Source organism: Diabrotica undecimpunctata, chromosome 6 (assembly GCF_040954645.1).
Source record: "Diabrotica undecimpunctata isolate CICGRU chromosome 6, icDiaUnde3, whole genome shotgun sequence".
Lineage (NCBI taxonomy): Eukaryota > Metazoa > Arthropoda > Insecta > Coleoptera > Chrysomelidae > Diabrotica > Diabrotica undecimpunctata.
This window is the reverse complement of record NC_092808.1, coordinates 133,078,930-133,098,475: the sequence shown is the minus strand read 5'-3', so window position 1 is coordinate 133,098,475 and position 19,546 is coordinate 133,078,930. Positions and strand designations below refer to the sequence as shown.

At 33.9% G+C, this 19,546-nt stretch overlaps 1 pseudogene; it reads right to left on the bottom strand.

Annotated features, from left to right (window-relative positions):
• Positions 1-10,018: 10,018 nt before the first annotated feature.
• LOC140442840 (uridine phosphorylase 1 pseudogene) lies at positions 10,019-11,913 on the bottom strand (annotated as a pseudogene).
• Positions 11,914-19,546: the final 7,633 nt, after the last annotated feature.

Sequence of the window (19,546 nt, the reverse complement as noted above, 5' to 3'; positions counted from 1 at the left end):
AAAAAAGACAAGATCTTGAAATTAATAAAAGGATACCAAAAAAAAAAACAAAAAACACCAGACATATTTAAGCCTTAATAGGGAAATCATACGGGTAGCAAAAGAACAATGGCTAGATGACATATGAAAAGAAAATCAACTTCAGGAAAAACACAACAACCAAGAACTATATCAAAAACGAAAAAAGGTTGCAGATATCTAAAAGCAGCTTAAAAATATTCCTTTAATGAAAACCAAGAATTCCTTTTCACCCAAGAATTCCTTCAGTTTCGGAAATGGATAATCAGAAGTCGCCAGGTCTGGCTAAAGAGTGGGTGCTCGAAAATTTTCCATTGTAGACTTTGAAGTGAATGAAACAATATGAAAAAATACTGCCTGAATGAAACAATATGGAGAAATAAAAATATTGGTAAAGAAACGAAAGGCATAATTTACAAAGCAGTCATCAGACCAATAATGACATACGGGGACATACAAAAGGATGTTAGAAACAGCAGAGATAAAAACACTTAGAAAAATTGATGGTAAGACACTATGGGACAGAGCTAGAAGTACAGATATACGACGTAGATGCAAGGTGAAGAACATCAAGAACTAGGTAAGAAATAGATCAATAAAATGGAACAATCATATAAGTTGAATTACAACAAATAGAGTAGTAAAGACGTCTAGAGACTGTTTCCCATAGGAAGACGATCAGTAGGAAGACCACGAAACCGATGGAACGACAACTTACTGGAGGCAATTGAAAAACAGACAGAGTCGTGTATATATAAAAAAGAAAAAGAAGAAAACTTTGAAGTCCCTGCTGAGTTCTTCCCGATAAAGGGGCCGAGCATTGGCGTACATCAGGAACACCTTCGTCGACAACATGCCACATGGTTTATTCTGTATTGCATATTTTAGTCTTCGACTAGGCTTTCGACAAGGTTTCGAAATAGGCTTTGGAATTTTTTGTTTAAGCCCTAGGCATAAACTGTACATAAATTAAACTCTTACATTTAAAAAAGACGCGTGATCATACAGTAACGAGACTTGGCTCACACCGATGCGCGATGTGACAGGCAGAGGTAACTGGCGCGCATAAAATCGTGACAGTTGGTATACAGATAAGAAAGACAGCTTTTCTCGGTCGTATTATACTTCACCCTGAATACGAAAAGCTAGAACTATCTCGAAAAGAAAGATATATGGAAAAAGAAGCATATGTTTAAAACATAATTAATACGCGCAGCCTAAAATGAAAACGAATTTGTCGAATTAACCTCAAAAAAATGGATCATAGGAGGGAAGAAGACGATTAAAAACAATTTGGAAATTATTGTCATCGAGGTTTTTATTAAATGTTTATTAATTATAGATAAATTTAAGGTTCTCTTTGTTCAATTTGTTTCAATTTTGCGGTAATAGTTCTTGTTAAGTTTTATGTGTGTAGATAATGCAGTCTTTTAATGAATTTAACTATAGCAATTTTCTCAACTAAAAAAGGCAATTATCTTGATTTTTATATACCTTGATAATGACCTTGTTAATCTAATTGGAAGCAACGTGAGATAGTGATTCCTACGAAAATCAACAAATTGTATTCTCAATATGGTTAGCACATTGTCGCAGCTGTATAATAAAATAACAATTTACCTACTCTCTGTACAACAAATCGATTGGCAACATCTATTATTACCAATTAGGAATGGTTTTAAAACACATACTAGGAGATACACGTTAATGTTTTTACATTAGTGATTGAACGACTTTCTAAGAGAATTAAAAAAAAATGTTTATCGTGCGCCTTTCTGTTTGTCTTGGTTTGACAACCTGAATAATGTCTAGTAATGGAAATGTAGCAATATATTAGACGATTAAGTAAACATTAACATATTAAAAGACAAAACTTAATGGGTTTCATATAGCATGAGAGTCTAAAAAAATAAGACTATTATAATAACAATTTTTCATGTCAACTATAAATTATTTAGAAAATAAATAATTTAATTATGTTTTCATTTTATTTAGTAAAATTATTTATTGTCTAATACCATAACAGAATTAACATTATGATATATTGTGCATTGCATTCGATACATCTAATCGTCACGATACTACAATAATAATTAGTCCAGGAAACGAAGCTTAAAATAGAACAAAACCGAGAAAATTTTTCGGAAAAGATCGATTTGCATAGAAATTTGGGATTAAATTCAATTTAACTTCTACTATAAAATCTATATTGTGCCAAACGCCGCTTTTTATTTTTTTAAGGGTGACAACTACCCTTTATTGCCAAAATCTATAAAAAAGCTTAAATAGAGTGAAATTTGGTTCAGATAAATTAAATAATGGTTGTCTAATACTCTAGCTATAATTGTTAACTATTTTATCGTTTTGAAAATAAATTTTTAAGGGTGAAAAATAACCCTAGTTGTTCAAATTTGTAAAAAAAGCTTCTTCTTCTTCTCGTGCCACTCCTATCGGAGATTGGAAAACATCAAGGCTATCCTGACCTTGTTTACAGCTGACCTAAAGATTTCATTAGTGGTACAACCAAACCACTCTCTCAAATTACGCAACCATGACATTCGTCTACGGCCTGGATTCCGTTTTCCTTCTATTTTTCCTTGCATTATATTTTGAAGTAATGCGTATTTATGTCCCATCATCAGGTGACCCAAATATTCGAGTTTTATTTGTTTGATCGTTGACAACATTTCTGGGTCTTTTCCTATCCTTCGCATTACTTCAAAGTTTGTGATTCTTTCAACCCAACTTATCTTCAGCATTCGACTTGACGTTAGCACCACATCTCGGAACTTTCAATATTTTTTATGTTGTTCTGTTTGAGAATCCAGGCCTCTACACCGTATAATAGCGTGAAAAAAAAAGCTTAAGGAGGATAAAATTTGGATCGGATGATTTAGTTTATAACAGTTTGATATTTTGAATATAATTTCCAATTATTTCAACACTTCAAAATATATTTTTTTAGGGTGAAAACTACTCCTTATTCCGAACTCTACAAAAAATTTATTTTTAAATTAAACTATTATGATAAATGGGTGCAGCACGTGGGGTGTGTTTAGATCTTTGAAAAATACTGGAGAGCTGCTCCAAAATGAAAAAGATACTTACACAAGTAAGCACATCAGCAGATGTTTCCGCTGGCGCTGCGGTCTAAAATTTACGAATGCACGTGTAAACAAACATGTATATAGGCATACATATTCGTATGTGTTCTGTGGTTTCATGATTGAGTATAAATAAATATATGCGTGTATATAAGTTTACCACGTACAGAATACAAAAAAACACCGCAAACCTACAACATCACAGAATAAATAACAATCAGAATGCCCTCTCTCAGATGCCGCCTTTGTAGTGTGTCAGCATGCGATCGCCATATTTTAAACGGAAACAGACTCCGATTGAGAAATTTGTGACAAGCTACTACAGAACCATAATTTAAATTTTTAGAGATTAATAATTTAGTAAATTTGAAATAATTTAATCTATTCTTCAACTAAAAGTACGACATAAAATATTGCATATTATGTCTATGGTTGCCGTAAATCAATTAAACCGGGTTAATTTTTTTTTTAATTTTTTAAATTTAAAAAAAAAAATATATTCATGAAGCGGCAAATGAAGCACTGGGAAAAGTTGAAAATCGGAAAAAAGGAAAACCTGAATGGTTGTCAACGGAACTAGAAGAGAAAGTTCTCAAAAAAAAACAAGCATATCACATATGGCTTCAATCCAAAGATCCTCAAGACAGAGAAATATACGCTAAATGGAATAGAGAAGTTAAAAAAGACGTGGATAAGGCGAAAAATATAAACTGGGAGGCTGTGTGATAAACTGGACAGATTTATGGGTGGAACAAAAGTGGCACAAGCTTGGAAAACATTAAAGCAGTTTAGGAAAAATGAGAAAAATGAAGACAACATTTCTCTCATAAAGTTAAATGAATGGGAAGAATATTATACAAAACTGCTAAAAGAGGATAGACTAGAGTACAGATGGGAAAAGATAAGGTAATTAATAGACAACAGAGACGAAAGACAGGAAATCCCTTTAATAACATTATCTGAATTGACGGAAACCTTAAAAAAGGTTAAAAACGGAAAAGCCGCAGGGCCTGGAGACATTCCCATAGAGATGGTTAAATATGGGCCGACTGGACTTTTAGAATTAATAGTAGACCTTTTCAATAAATGTATGTGTGGAGACCAGGAAATTCCTAAAGATTGGAATAAATCTTATATAAGCTCCACATATAAGAGAGGGAATAAAAGAGACTGTTTCAATTATAGAGGTATTAGTGTGACAAGCACTGTGGGCCAGTTGTACGGCAGAATATTAAAGAAGAGGGTTGAAAGACATATACAACATATTGAAGAACAAAGCGGCTTTCGAACCGGGAGATCCTGCCTTGATAATATATTTATTCTACGACAAATAATTGAAAAGGGTGTCGAAAGAAGTAGAGAGACCCATTTGGTATTTATAGACCTTGAGAAAGCATATGATAGTGTCCCGTTAAAGAAAATGTTTGAGGTCCTCGAAAGGTCCGGATTGGATTCGACGTATATCCGAGCGATATATAAATTGTACGAAAATGCAGTTAGTTGTGTAAAAATTGGAACCAGAACCTCAAATGAATTTAAAGTCACTAAAGGCCTAAAGCAAGGATGCTGTTTGTCACCGACACTCTTTAAAATATACGTCCAAGAAGCATTGAGGAATTGGAGAAATAAATGTTGATTTATGGACATCGAAGTGGGACAAGAAACTCTGTATACATTGTTGTTTGCAGATGATCAGGTGGTGGTTGCAACCGATAAGGAAGATATAAATTATATGAATCGAAAATTATTTGAGGAATATGCCAAATGAGGGCTTACTGTAAACATAAGCAAAACAGAATATTTACAAATTGGAGGAAATACCACAGATCTGAGGCTTGAAAACGCAGTCATAAAAGGCTGCAACCAGTATAAATATCTAGGAAGAATCATATCAGCAGATGGCAGAGTTAAGATAGATATACAAAACCGAATAACCCAAGGGAAAAAATGCATCCGAATACTGAATCCATTACTGTGGTCTAATAAAATAAAGATGGATACCAAACTTCGCGTATACAGAGCAATTGTAGAACCAATTACCACATATGGTGCCGAATGTTGGACGATGACAAAGAATGAACGAGATAAAGTAGACGTTGTGGAAATGGATTATCTTAGAAGGTCATGTCGAGTATCGAGAATGGAAAGAATCAGGAATGAGGAAATACGAAACCGTACAGGAATTAGAGATACTCTTTCAGATAGAATACAAGGAAGGCAATTACAATGGTATGGTCACGTGATGAGAATGGAGGAGGAGCGGTGGCCAAAGAAAGCCTTAATGTATGTTCCGCCAGAAAGAAGGAAAAGAGGAAGACCACCAAATTCCTGGAGAAGAGAAATTACAACTACAATGCAATCTAGAGGCTTAGAAGAGGGAGATTGGAGAGATAGGAAAAGATGGAGGCTGAAATGCGGGAAACGGCAATCGCCGTAGGACCCCCGTTATATGATGATGATGATAATTTTTTTACCCACATCACATAATATTTCACTGAACAGCATTGGTTCCGTTTAAAACATGGCTGATTTGGTCGGCGGGAACGAGATGCGCGTACTTATCTAGACAAGCAGAGTGGGCATTCTGATTGTTATTTATTCTGTGCTTAAATTATTATGATTTTAATTAGATTTCTCCATTTTTTTTTCTAAAAAAAAATCACAATTTTTTTATTTTTTACCTATAAAAAAAGCACTTTGTAGGATTTGTACAAGTGCTATAAGGCAATTAATATTATAGGCAAGGCAATAATATATCTATTAAAGAGTGACTTTGAAAGTGTTGGTAAAGGTAGTTTTTGCATGTTAGTACAAGTTTTAATTGTTAATATCCCACTCAATTTTTGCCATACATTCGCATACCAAATTCTTGAGAATTAGAAAAGCTAAAATTTTATATAAACATTTTTTTCGTATTCCCAATGCTAATCTTTCTATTTTGAAGAAAAAGTTAATTTTTACCAAACTACCAAACTATATTTTTTACCAATAAAAAATTCGTTATTCTTATTTAACTCCATTTTTTTAAGTAATCATTCGAAGTCGGTCAAACTTCTAGAACGTATTAATATTACGTAATTAAAGGAAGGCTAAACAAGGCCAATGGATAATTTTAATTAGGATTGTAATTAGGGGGTTGTTTCCGCTCACTTTTTCGCTGAAAAAAATAGGGACCGACTTTTCTTTCATAATAAGTCACTCAATTTTTGTGCTGGAGATAATTTTTTTTTAAGATAAATCTTTTTAAAAACTTTAAATCAACTTCTATAAGCTATCATCGAAAAATGCATAGTTTTCCCGTTATTTAACTTTAATACCCCAAAATTTTGCATTCGGCAAAGAAGAGCTAACTATTAAAAAGTACAGCTCGGTTAGTATTAGTCTTAAAGAAAATTAAATAAAACCGTTTTGTTTATTGTTTCAAATGATATAATTTTATTGGTTACAGCTTTTTTGACAACCCGAGTAATTTTGAGTCACTAGCAAAAAACTGATTGAAAATAATGATTTTCTCGATATAATACTAACACATTAGATAGAGAATAAATCGAAAACTATAAATTTATCAAAAAAATGTATAAAACATTTTTTGCTTAGAATTATTTTTTCTATCAATTTTTGCAGTCAAAATATATTAAAAATTTTTAACACCAAGATGGGTGGCATCTACCCCCACGGTAAAAGTGCCTTTCAGCATCATCTAGATTTTAATTCTTAAACTATTCACTACTTATTCTTAAATTTACAAGTTAATCGATTTATTTCAAAAAAATTGCGAGGTGAAAACCTTCGTTTTCTGGACTAAATGGTTAAATACATAGCTCGATTAAATATTCAATTTAATTTAAATCGATAAAATGTAAAAAAACGGGTGTGGCAGTCCAGTGGGATTGCCGGTAGAAGTAGGATACTTCTATACACGCGTTCGGCGTTACAAATTTATAAGGGAGTCAATCTGCACAATCATTACATATGTAATGGTATAAGTAAGAGACAGCAGAATTAGGTATATAGGTATATGATGCATCGTTTGCTGTATATAAACAACATTTGACCTGTAATAGGAGTATAATAAATGAAGGATTAAATCAATATTTTGATGACAAGGAATGGATATAAAATACCATTATTACTAATGTGCAGCTACATTGTGCAGCTATGGAGTCTTGGACAAAGAAGTGAGAAATCAAGTACAAAAAGCAAATAAATTGACAGGGTGAGTTAATAAACGACGAAACAGACACATTCACACTGAGAAGAAGTCAAGAATTTATAAAGTCCGTGTAAGACCAATAATGACATATTCCTCAGAAACAAGACCTGACACAGCCACAACACAAAGGCTACTGGAAACGGCAGAGATGAGAGTGAGAGTACTGAGAAGAGATACAGGAAATACGCTGAGAGATCGAAAGAGAAGCGAAGACATTAGAAGAAAATGTACCGTACAGTGTATAAGCGAAAAATTAAAATGGAATAACCCCATAAGCAGAATGGGGGAGACCCGTGTCGTCAAAATAGGAAGAGGTAAGTCACCAGAAGTATTGCACGGCTAGGCAAAAGACGGAAAAGACAACCTTCCATAGATGTATTAATTCACCAATGAACAAGCAGAATTGCTTATAAAGAATAAGAATAAGAAGAAGAAATTCAATAGGGTTCGACCTTGGACCAAGCTATGTATCAAGTAACAAGTTTTTAGGATTTTTCTTTATAGTTATAGCACATAAAGACAGAAAAACAGACAGACAATAACTATCCAGTCCTTAATAATAAATATTAAAAGGGTCAAAAATTTTAGTATATAGTTTGTTCTCATAAATTGTGGAGATATTTACAACATATTCAACATATATTCTAGCAAAAATGAATGAATTTTGGCGCCATTTGTAAGATACTTTTAAATAAGACCATGGTGAAATTAATAAGTATATTATTTGAAATCAGTTGTATAAATCATTCGGTACCTGGATTTTTTTTTGATTCTTTGTGGCACCGTTTCAAAATCCCCTCTAAATTCTTAAAATCTTATTAAATTAACTCTTGGTGAAAGAACTCTTTCTTCCCAAATGGATAACGTCGCTATTATCCTATATATATATGCCAAAAAATATTAATTTAAAAATAAAATCGACCTTTTTGAGATTTATCTCCATACATATACATAAAAGAAATTTAAAATAACAATCATTATATTTTTCCCCTTCATCTCTACGCCCATGACTACATACTATATATACTAAATATTCAATAATAAATAAAATAGTTTGGAAAATGTATAAAATTATCGAAACAATATTAAAACAAATATTATGATTTTTTCATTCTTTGATTTTTAAACATAATAATTAAAAAAATATATTCCCTCATTGGGATCGAACTCGCGATTTCTGGTTCTATATACCGCGCTTCAACTCATTCGACCAGTAACCGTAAATAATAAGACGGCTAATCAATGTCATCATTTGACAAGACCATTACTAAGATGTCAGTTTTTGGTTGTATTTTGTGTTTGTGTTTATTTATTTATTGTATTCCAAAAATGGAAAGGTTATTCCGAATCATAGAAGTTCCAGGAAGAATATTTCTTTGTAAAAGACTTTGGCCAAATGTATATATCTACCGAAATAATATAAAATAATAATAATATTAATAAATATTAAATATATTTACAAAAGGAATATTTTTATTCTCGAGAGAGAAAGAGAGAGAAAATATATCTTCTATCTCTCTCTTACCTATATCTCACATAAGTAATGATTTTGCAGATTCAGTCCCGTACAACTTTCGAACATCGAACGCGCGTATAAAAGTATAACTTCAAAAATCACAACACGCCACCCGTTAAGCCTAACAGAGCTTCTGCGTCTTCTGCTTCATTCCAGTGATAAGGTATTTAATGCCGCAACAGGCATCAAATGTTCACTACATCTTTTTAAAGAGCATCCTACTTCGTTTTTATTTCGGTTTATAATCCTCTCCTTTCATTGTCTTAGGTTTTTAATTTCCACGATCTTCTTGGTCTTCTCCTCTTGTTCTGTGGTTGATAACGATCTTTGTAACATTAGCTTTGGCCATCGTTGATCATTCATCCTTTGGACATAACTATTTCATTTCAGTTTAGACTCTTGTTTTCTATAGTCTCCAATATGTCAATGTCTATACCCACACGCTCTCTGATTTAAGTATTCTGTATACAGTATATTTTCTAGTGAGTTGGCAACGTCTACCCCAACAATTCATTTCCATTGATTTTGTTTTGTATACGTCTTTATTTTCCAGAGATTTGAACCATATAAGGCAATAATTTATATAATGTTTTTGTATAGCCGGACATTTAAAGTACTTTCAAAAATTATGAGAAATGCCAATAAACTCCTAAACAACCTAGTTTTTTCAAGATTTTTAAAGGGTTTTTGCAATTTTTTTGCGGAGCCAATCATATTTTTTGGGATGAGTATGACCTGCTTCCAAAAACCTCAATTTTTCGTTATTTTTTTCGGTGGGTTTTTGTGAGGTATTTTAAAAAACTTGTCTATTTTTTATAGACCCGTAGGGTCAGTGTCCCTAACCTAAAAATTTATTTTATTTCGGAAAAAGCGATAATTTGTTTTTTGGAGATAGTTGAAGGTATATAGTTTTTATTTTGTGAATTTTATCAAACAATATATTTCTGAATTTTTCCCGATTTTTTCGTCAGCCCCTTTCAATAACTTTAAAAACTGTTTTTTATGGGATTTTTGAGTTTTTCTCCATTTTATACACTTCAAAATAGGTCAAATTAGGGTTTTTTTATGTGTCTCATATAATCTGTAACAACTGAGTTATTAATAATATTCCAAAATTGAGCAAAACACCTTTAAATCCTCAAATAACATGTTTTTTTTAGAGCTTTTAAGGTTTTTTTGCGGAGATAATCGTATTTTTAAGAATGATACAAGCTAAATATATACGTGTCCAATTTATATTCAAGAAATATATGATTAAAAAAATGTTTAGGCCTCAAAAACAAGTAGTCACAATCATCTTTTACGTGAAAAACCAGGATTTCTAGGTTTTTACTGAATTTACTCAACTTTATTTTATCCTTCTACATATAATGAGACGGGATTTTACAATTAAGTAATATCCGCAAAAACACTTTTTTGCATGTTTTGCAAAGAAGTCATGGTAGAATGGCACTATATATTTCCGAAGAGCACTTTGTACGACAAGCAGAGGATATTCTCGGTCCACTTCCGATGACAAAGAGTACTTAATGGTCGCAATGGATTGTTTTTCAAAATCGTCTGGAATTGTACCTAATCAAGAAGCTGCTACAGTAGCAGAAGCATTCATAATACACGTCGTATCAGGGTATGGAGTTCCTTTTAAGTTACATTCTAATCAAGGGAAAATTGAATCAGAATTATGACAAGAATTTACGAAAATCTTTGTTATTAAAAAAACTCGCACCACAACTCTCTATCCTCAATCAGACGAAATGGTCGAAAGAGGTAATAGAACTATTTGCCAATACCTTTCAATATTCGTCGCTGATAAACAAAAAGATTAGGATTCTTTAATTTCTCTATTACTGTTAGCCTATAGAAGATCCGAATATGGAGCAACTGGTTATTCTCGGTCGATGATGATCAGCAGACGAAATTAAGCTTCCTTAATATCTGATTTTCAAAAGATTCCCTCCATGCGAAGAAGAAAAGTTTGAACCTTCAAAGTGATCAAGCCAAGGCCAAGTTCAACATGCATGCTACTGGTATAACTTTCGAAAAAGGTGACCCAGTATGATTATATAATCTTACTCGCAATTTAGATGTTTTTTTATGTACCGAGCTACTAAAATTTGTGGTCGGGCCTGCCATTTATCCATAACTTCTTTTGGGACGGATATCTCATCCCCTTCCAAAACATCCTGAACGCTAAGACATATCACTCCAGATTTAATTCCTGCAGCTTTCGTAAATGCAGCAAATGCCGTAGATTCCATTTCAATATTGACTATGTTTTTACTTTTAAGAGATTTTAGATAATTCATTTGGTCTTCTACTGTATAATCACAAAATGCTCCATCTGCTCTTGCTTGACCTTCATAAAAGTCATTCGTGCACATGGTTGTTCCTGAAATTACCTGAAAATCGTCATCAGGTAGAGAAAGAGACTTTAATTCCTGCCATAACTGTTTATCTAATTCGGTTGATCTCGTAAGCAACTTTCCTAGAACTGGAATAGAATATTCTTTCTGTAACATTCCGTCACAAGCGTCTTCGGAGATTATAACAGTTCCTGGTTTAGAGCCTATACTACCACACGTACCTAATCTAAAGAAAACTGGATTCTTACATTTGGCATAATACATTAATTTGATTAGTTCATTTAAAAGGATTCCTATCGTCGGACATCCCATACCATGATTTACTGAAATAACTGGCCCTGCTTTATACATAGAATATCGATCACCCTTTTCGCTGATATCTAGTAATTTAGTGCCGAACGGTAATTTATGACCAATTTCTTCCATTATATATTTGGCAAACATATACATTTTCTTTGGGGATCCTCCCATACAGACAAATTTAGTATCTCCAAAAGCTTCAACTAAGTTCATCGTTTCAGTATCCAGTGCAACGTGATATAAATAATCATTTTCCAAACCGGCTAAATGGGGATTTTTTACTGCATTTTTATTGGAATATTTATCTGAACATAAACATTTATGAGCCATTTTAATTCTATTAAACTGTTAGGTTGATACTACTTTAAATTTTGACAGTTTTTCCTTGACAGAGAAAAGTTAAATATACTTTGACAGTGAAAGGCGCTAAAGTAGCTATTTTCTTTTTCTTTTTCTTCTTTTTATGTAGACATGAATGTCTGTTTTTCAATGTGCCTCCAGTAAGTTGTAGTTTTATCGTTTTCGTGGTCTTCCTACTGATCGTCTTCTTATTGGAGAACCGTCTCTTGCCGTATTTACTAGTCTATTTGTTGTCATTCGGCTTATATGATCGTTCCATTCTACTCTTCCACTTCTTACCCAGTTCTTGATATTCTTCACCTTGCATCTACGTCGTATATATGTACTTCTAGCTCTGTCCCATAGTATCTTACCATAAATTTTTTTAAGTGTTTTCATCTCTGCTGTTTCTAACATCTTTTTTGTCTTTTCTGTGTCAGGTAGTGTTTTTGCCGCGTATGTATTTATTTATTTCTCGTATGGCAATTACAACACATTTAGAACAAATACACAAACACTAGTAATATAGGTATTTGACAAACTTTAAATTGTTACAAACAAACATCAAGTGTATTTATATAATCAATTAACTCTGAAGTTGCAAACAGGAAGTCTTCAGGGATACCATTGTAGGATCTTGAGGGACACTCTTGAATAATGTGGTCGATGGTTTGATTCTCCCCACAGTCACATTGAGGAGACGGGTTCTTTCCCCATTTATGTAGCATGTATGCACATCTGCCATGTCTGGTTCGGATCCTATTTAGAGTGGACCATGTTTTGCGTGGAAGATCAAAACCTGGTGGCTTGTGGGTAATGCAAGGCATGTTATTTTGCCATTCGTTCCATTCTTGGGACCATGCATTCGTGATGTTGAACTCCTCATGTATCATTCTTGCCGTTTTCATTGGTGGTTTTCTAGAACGGAGACGGGTATTTCGTGCATCCTCGGTATCTTGGTGGATCGGCAGGTTTATATTGTTCATGATCTTTTTGTATTCACGTGTAAGTGCGTCGACTCGTCGTAAATATGGAGGTGGGATGTGACTTAATACTGGAAGCCATTGGGTGGGAGTTGATTTAATTGTACCAGCTATCATCCTTATAGTGCTGTGCAGCTGATTGTCTACCTTTTTTACGTGCGGACTGTGTAGCCAGACTGGAGCACAATATTCAGCGTTTGAGAAAACAAGGGCTAAGGCAGTAGAGCGGAGAGTGGAAACCGATGCTCCCCAGGTGGTACCGCAGAGCTACTGTATAATGTTATTTCTTGTACTCAACTTTTGGGCAGTTTTTGTTAAATGCTCTTTAAATGATAGCGTTCTGTCTAGTGTTACGCCCAGGTACTTTGGTGTTTTGTTGTGGGTAAGTGTGGTATTTTCAAACCGTATGTTGAGTTCCTTTCCAGCAAGTTTATTGTTCAGGTGAAAGCAACTAACTTCTGTTTTGGATGCATTTGGTTGAAGTCGCCACTTGCGAAAATATTTGCCCAATGTATACAAATCTGCCGTCAGAACTTCTTCAGACGTTTCTAGTATTCTGCATCGTGTCTGCATCATGTGTTTCCGGCATATCTGCTAGGTATAAGCTAAATAGTAGTGGAGAGAGCACTGACCCCTGTGGTAGGCTATTCTTAAGTTTCTTTGGTAGGCTGATATCTGTGCCCATCACTACTTAAAACATTTGGTCGTTGAGCATGCTATCTATTAGGCGTGCTATTGTTTTACAGGGGATTGTACGCAGAATTTTGTATATAAGGCCCTCTCTCCATACTGTATCGTAAGCTGCCGAGAGATCAATAAACGCCGCTGAAGTTTTAAGTCTTCTTTGGAAACCCGCTTCGATGTAGGTGGTGAGTGACATTACCTGGTCTGCACAGCTTCGTTCTGGTCGAAAACCCGCTTGTTCGACTGGGATCGCCTGGAACAGTTCTGTACTGATTCTATTATATAATATTTGTAGATGGCAGAGAGAAGCGCAATTGCTCTGTAGTTTTTTAGGTTGTCGGCGGGTTTGCCTGGCTTTAGTATGGCTATTATCTTAGAGCGCTTTAGTTCTTGTGGAATATTTCCAGTTACCATGATGTCTGTGAAAAATCGAGCCAGCCAATCGTTGCCCCGTATGTAATTATTATTGGTTTGATGATGACTGTTTTGTAAATTCTGCCTAAAAACTCCATCACTTGTTCTATTATCTGACCTTCCAGCTTTATTTTACATCTTTGTAAATTTGTTGTTGTCACCATGCATTTTGTCTTTTTTGGGGAAATTACCATGTTCAATTTTCTGGTGGTTATACTAAATTGTTGCAGCATATGTTGTAAATCGTCTTCACTTTGAGAGAGTAGTATTACGTCGTCTGCATAGCAGATTATTTTAAGTTGTTTTTCCCAGATTTGGTATCCTTTTTTAGTTCTTATTTTTTTAATATTTCATCCATAGTCAGGCTGAACAATAGACTCAAAGAATTGACCTATTTTATCCCATTGCCAGCTTCAATAGAGTCGGTAGTTCTTCTTTTACTTTTACATTTATAGTGTTGTTTTGGTAGATATGTTCGATCGTTTTGATTATTCCTAGAGTTATCTCTCTTGCGTACAATAAGTAGATAACGCCCTTTAATTTGACCTGGTCAAATGCCTTCTTAGGGTCCACACAACATAAATATGCCGTTTGTTGCATTCTAATGATTTCTTTTGCACGTGCCTCATTATAAATATAGCGTCGGTGCAGGATCTTTCCGACCTAAAACTTTGTTGTTCTTCTGCTAAGTGTTATAATTTTATTCAGTTTATTTGTTATCACTTTGGTTGTTAATTTTAGTGTTAATAATTAGATAGAAATTAATAAATTAATTTCTTTGTAATTTTCTGGGTCCGATTTGTCTCCCTTTTTGAAGAGAAGTAGGGGACGGTGAGGTAAAATGGTATACTTTGGTAAAACGGGATAGTGCCTCTAGCGGCCTACCAGTGACGTTAGCCGCGGTGAAAAATACTTAAAACATTCGTCGAATGCGCCTTGGCTTGTAGTTCAAACGCACCGTAGTTCAAACACCCGACCTCGTGCTCAGACCAAAATATGTGTTTTGACAGGTGCCTGATGTAATTTTCGGGTCCCACGTTTTAAGCTGTAACTTTTGTTTTAAACAAGTTTTTGAAATAATTTTTGAACTCAGAGGATGTGTAGTGCCCTGCGCATAATGTGAATAAGTTTTTTGAATGCACCAACTCATATTGAGCATACAACGTAAGGTTTTTTTTAAACAGCATGTGGGGTAAAACGGGAAATAACCGGGTGGGGTAAAATAGGATATCCCGTTTTACCCCTTATGTGAAAATTCTATAGTTAAAAGACTTTTAAAAGCAAAAAATATTCAAGTTTGTTTAGGGTAATATAAGATAATAATAAACTTAAAAGAATTGTTTTTGTTTCAGATGCCTAGAAATTACCAACGAAAGACTGAGCGTCAAAAAGGGTCTGAAAAATCTATGGCCAGCGATTTCTAAAAGAATCCAAAAAATATGGAGTTCCAAAATTAACATTGGAAAGAAGGTTCAAATGACAAAATAAATCCGCAACAGGTCATTCTAAATTATTTGGGAGCCGACTGCCTACATTTCCTCTAGAGTTGGAGCAGCAATTGGTAACATATGCAAAGAATATGGAAACTATGATGTTCGGTCTTACAACTCGTTCCATCCGTAGCTTGGCATATCAGATGGCGAAGAAAAACAACATCAAACATCATTTCAAGAAAAACACCTAGTTGGCTGGGTGGGAATGGATTCGCGCTTTTTTGAAACGGAATAAACTTTCGCTCCGTTTTCCTGAAGCAACATCAGCTGCACGTGCTCGAGGTTTTAACAAGAAAGCAGCTTCATCATTTTTTGACATTTTGGAGCCTCTTCAAGAAAAAATGAACTTTGCACCCTCCCGTATTTTTAACGTTGACGAAACCGGGATTACAACAGTTCAAGGTCGTCATCATCAAAAGTGATTGCTTTCAAGGGTAGAAAATAGGTCGACACCCTAACATCTGCAGAACGAGGGGAGCTTTCTACTGCTGTAATTTACATGAGTGCCAGTGGAATATTTGTTCCTCCTATGATCATAATTCCCAGAGTTCGTATGAAGCCGCAGTTCTGAGAGGGTGCACCGCCAGGAACCTTAGTCGTTACTGATAAATCTGGTTGGATGCAGCTTAACTTGTTTGAACAATGGTTCGACCATTTATTCATCACACTCAATCATCAAAAGAAAACCCATCTCTCTTAATCTTGGATGGCCATAAAACCCATACACAAAATATGGCTATTATTGATAAACCAAACTTAAAAAAAGAGAAAATTAATTAAAATAACATAGAAAAATCCTATCCCATTTTACCCCCACGGGTCCCGTTTTACCCACACTGTGTTGGTAAAATGGAAAATTGTATGGGTGTCAAATTTTTACATATAACTTTTTTATGCATTTATAAAAAAAACCTTTTCTTGTGATTTTGATGCAAAAATATTGAGTTTTCACTGTGCCAAAATATGAGTAGCCTCCAATACATAGTATCGGTGTTATACAGCCTCAAACGTTAAGTATCCCATTTTACCTCACCTATTAGGATGCTTGATCTCCATTCTTGAGCAATTCTGTTTTTTGTTATTATTTTTTGGATTAGTTTTAATAGTTGTTTGGTCAGATCTGATCCTCCGTACTTCAGGACTTCGTTCGGTATTCTGTCTTGTCTTGATAATTTTCTATTTTTTAAACACAGTTGTGTTTATTGGGTAGCTAATTACTATTCAAATTTAAATAAGCCACCAATTAAAGGTTAAATTACGTTAATTGACGTTTCAATTTGCACTTCGGAAATCGTTCTCAAAATACAAAAAAAAATTGGTTTGTATTTTTTAAATTTATATCCTTCTCATTTTACAAAGGTACAAGCACTGCTATAGGAAGATTTTCATGCTCGTGAAGAATTCGCTAGTTGGTACAAAGTCAACGAAATCAAAATGAAGATCTTTTTAGATATATTTTGTTTTGCGATGAAGCTACAAAAAATGTAATTTTTAATGTACATTATTCTTCATACGTTGCTGATAATTTACACGTTGTTCAAGAATTTAAGCATCAGCAGAGGTTTAGCATAAACGTCTGGGTATGAGTAGTTGGCGATTGGACGATCTTCTTGGACCTGTGGAATGGCCTGCTCGTTTTAATGGTGCTGATGCTGATTACTTACATTTCCTGCAAAATGTTTATCTGATTTTTTAGATGATGTGCCTTTAAATATTCGACAAAACTTATGGTTTTTACTTGACGGTTGTCCGGCCCACTTTAGCAGGAATGTACGAAACTTATAATTAGAGACTTCGAATGATAATAACTATGAAGATCACTGGACTGAAAGAGGCGGCCCAGTTGCTTGGCCAGCAAGGTCGGCGGACTTGAATCCTTGCGATTATTGTGTTTGGGGATACATAAAAGCATTTGTTTATTCCGTTTCAATACAAAATCGTGCACAACTCTGGCTTAGGATACAAGATGCTTGCAATGAATTTAAACACAACTTAAGAATTTGTGCGAGAATTCGGCGTTCTATTCATACCATTTGATAATATCTCTTTGGTTAATTTTTGAACTTACTGATGTCACTCCCTATGAAGTCTTATGGAAATATTGTGATTTCGCTTCACAAATCCTGATAGCCATGTTCTACATCGTCTATTCACCAAATGGATTGACTCTAAGGTTACTCTCTAAAAATGATTTAATGGAGTTCTTAATGTAGTCAACACAAACAGGAAATCATCTATTTTGACAAATAAATGAAAAATCCAAAGTTTAAGTTGTTTCTCTTTCTTGTTCAAAAGAAATGGATCTACTCCATGCGTTACCTTGTTGTGAAATTTTCACTTTTACGGTAACTTATGGTCCTCTGGGAATATTGAAAGTTTTAGAGGCTTCTCGCTCACTCATACCATTTTAAATTAACTCTGCTTTTTGGGCATCGTTTTCGGAATAGAAGAAGGAAGAAAGAAAAAGGGGAAGGCCACAAATGAGATGGTCAGATGACTTGAAGAAACACGCAGGTCCGAAGTGGATACAAACTGCCTACAATATAGAGACGTGGAAGAAGGAAGAGGAGGTCTATGTCCAAAATTGGACAGCAAGGGCTGTATAGATAGATAGATAGATTTCGGAATACTTTTTAAGTGTTTTAGGTTTTAGATCGTTTTGGCATAGTTGCTAAAAAATATAATAATTAGTTATTGGCCATACACAAAACACTAGTCATTAACATGTTTCATCACTAGATCCTCACAAAAAGCTATATGCAATTTGGGACAGGACATACACTATATACTCATAATAACACAAAATATAAAGTAGAACAGAGAATTGCAGTATATAGTACTTACCAGCTAACACAAGTTTCTCCGAGTAAATAACAAAATATTGGTTGTAAATTCACGGCACAGAATAGTGTCTTAATCAATGTCGAATACTGACTAAAAGATGGTGGTTACCTTGAAACTAGAGACATTTTCTAGCAGACATAATGCCAAACTTTAGAACTGTAGTTAAATTTAACAAAATAACAACATTTTCCTAATTCTAATCAAAACATACTAATAGGCCACTGGCAATAAGAATTAGGAAATATATACTAGCTCATGGCCAACAATTGGTACATTTACCCTATTCAGAAACAAGCTATTACATACCAAGAAATTTGTATTATTAACCAGAGAAGTATAACTATAAATTTGTGGTTGATATATTATTTTTAATTGTATTACTACTAAACTAAATTAAAGTACCTACGTAGTGGCTATACAATAATGACTTTCAAGACACCACCAGGGTCAGCTTGTTACAAATCCTTTTTGTAATAATAGTTAAAATTAATACTTGACATAATACCGCTGTCTTTCAAAACCGACATTAATACCGTTCGGAAAGAAATAGATTACTTAGTGGGCGTGATATCTTTTGTTCTTTAATAAATACTAAAAACTATAGAGATCATATACAAGGTTCTTTGTTAAAACCAAGAGACATTTCTGATTTCTAATCCTTTAAAGTCATTTATTGTTGTGAATTAATCGAGTCATAACTTATACGATATCGTGCAATCTGAAAACCCAGCGCTTGCTATTACTCATGACATTGACTTTTAATGTTACATTCTTACTCACGTAGGCGGCATGTGGTAGGTGAGGAATTTTTAAGTCTGCTTCCGAGAACAAGAAGACGGAGACCAGACAAAGAGATGATGATCTCGTTTTACTTAATTGGAAAACATTACTAGAACTGAAAGTTTGTTGCTGTTCTAAGAATAAACGGAATCGGATTATATTGGGAATTGTGAAAAAACAGCACGATTTGTATAATTTTACGAAACATAATCCTTATTACGTTTCAAAAATATTTGTGTAACTTTTTATATATTACAGAAAGAGTTGTTAGGAGTGTTACACTAAATTAATTAACTATGAAAATTTGTGACTTACTTTAACGTCAGCAAGTTAACCAACCATAAAATTTCACATATTGATATGATCATTAGGATTTACCGTTGTCAATTTAAAATTTATCTATAGTCTATATTTCTATATTTTCCAAATATTTTCACATAAGATCAGGCACATAACAATATAAATAAATTGAGTCGATTGGTATCAAAATCGCCA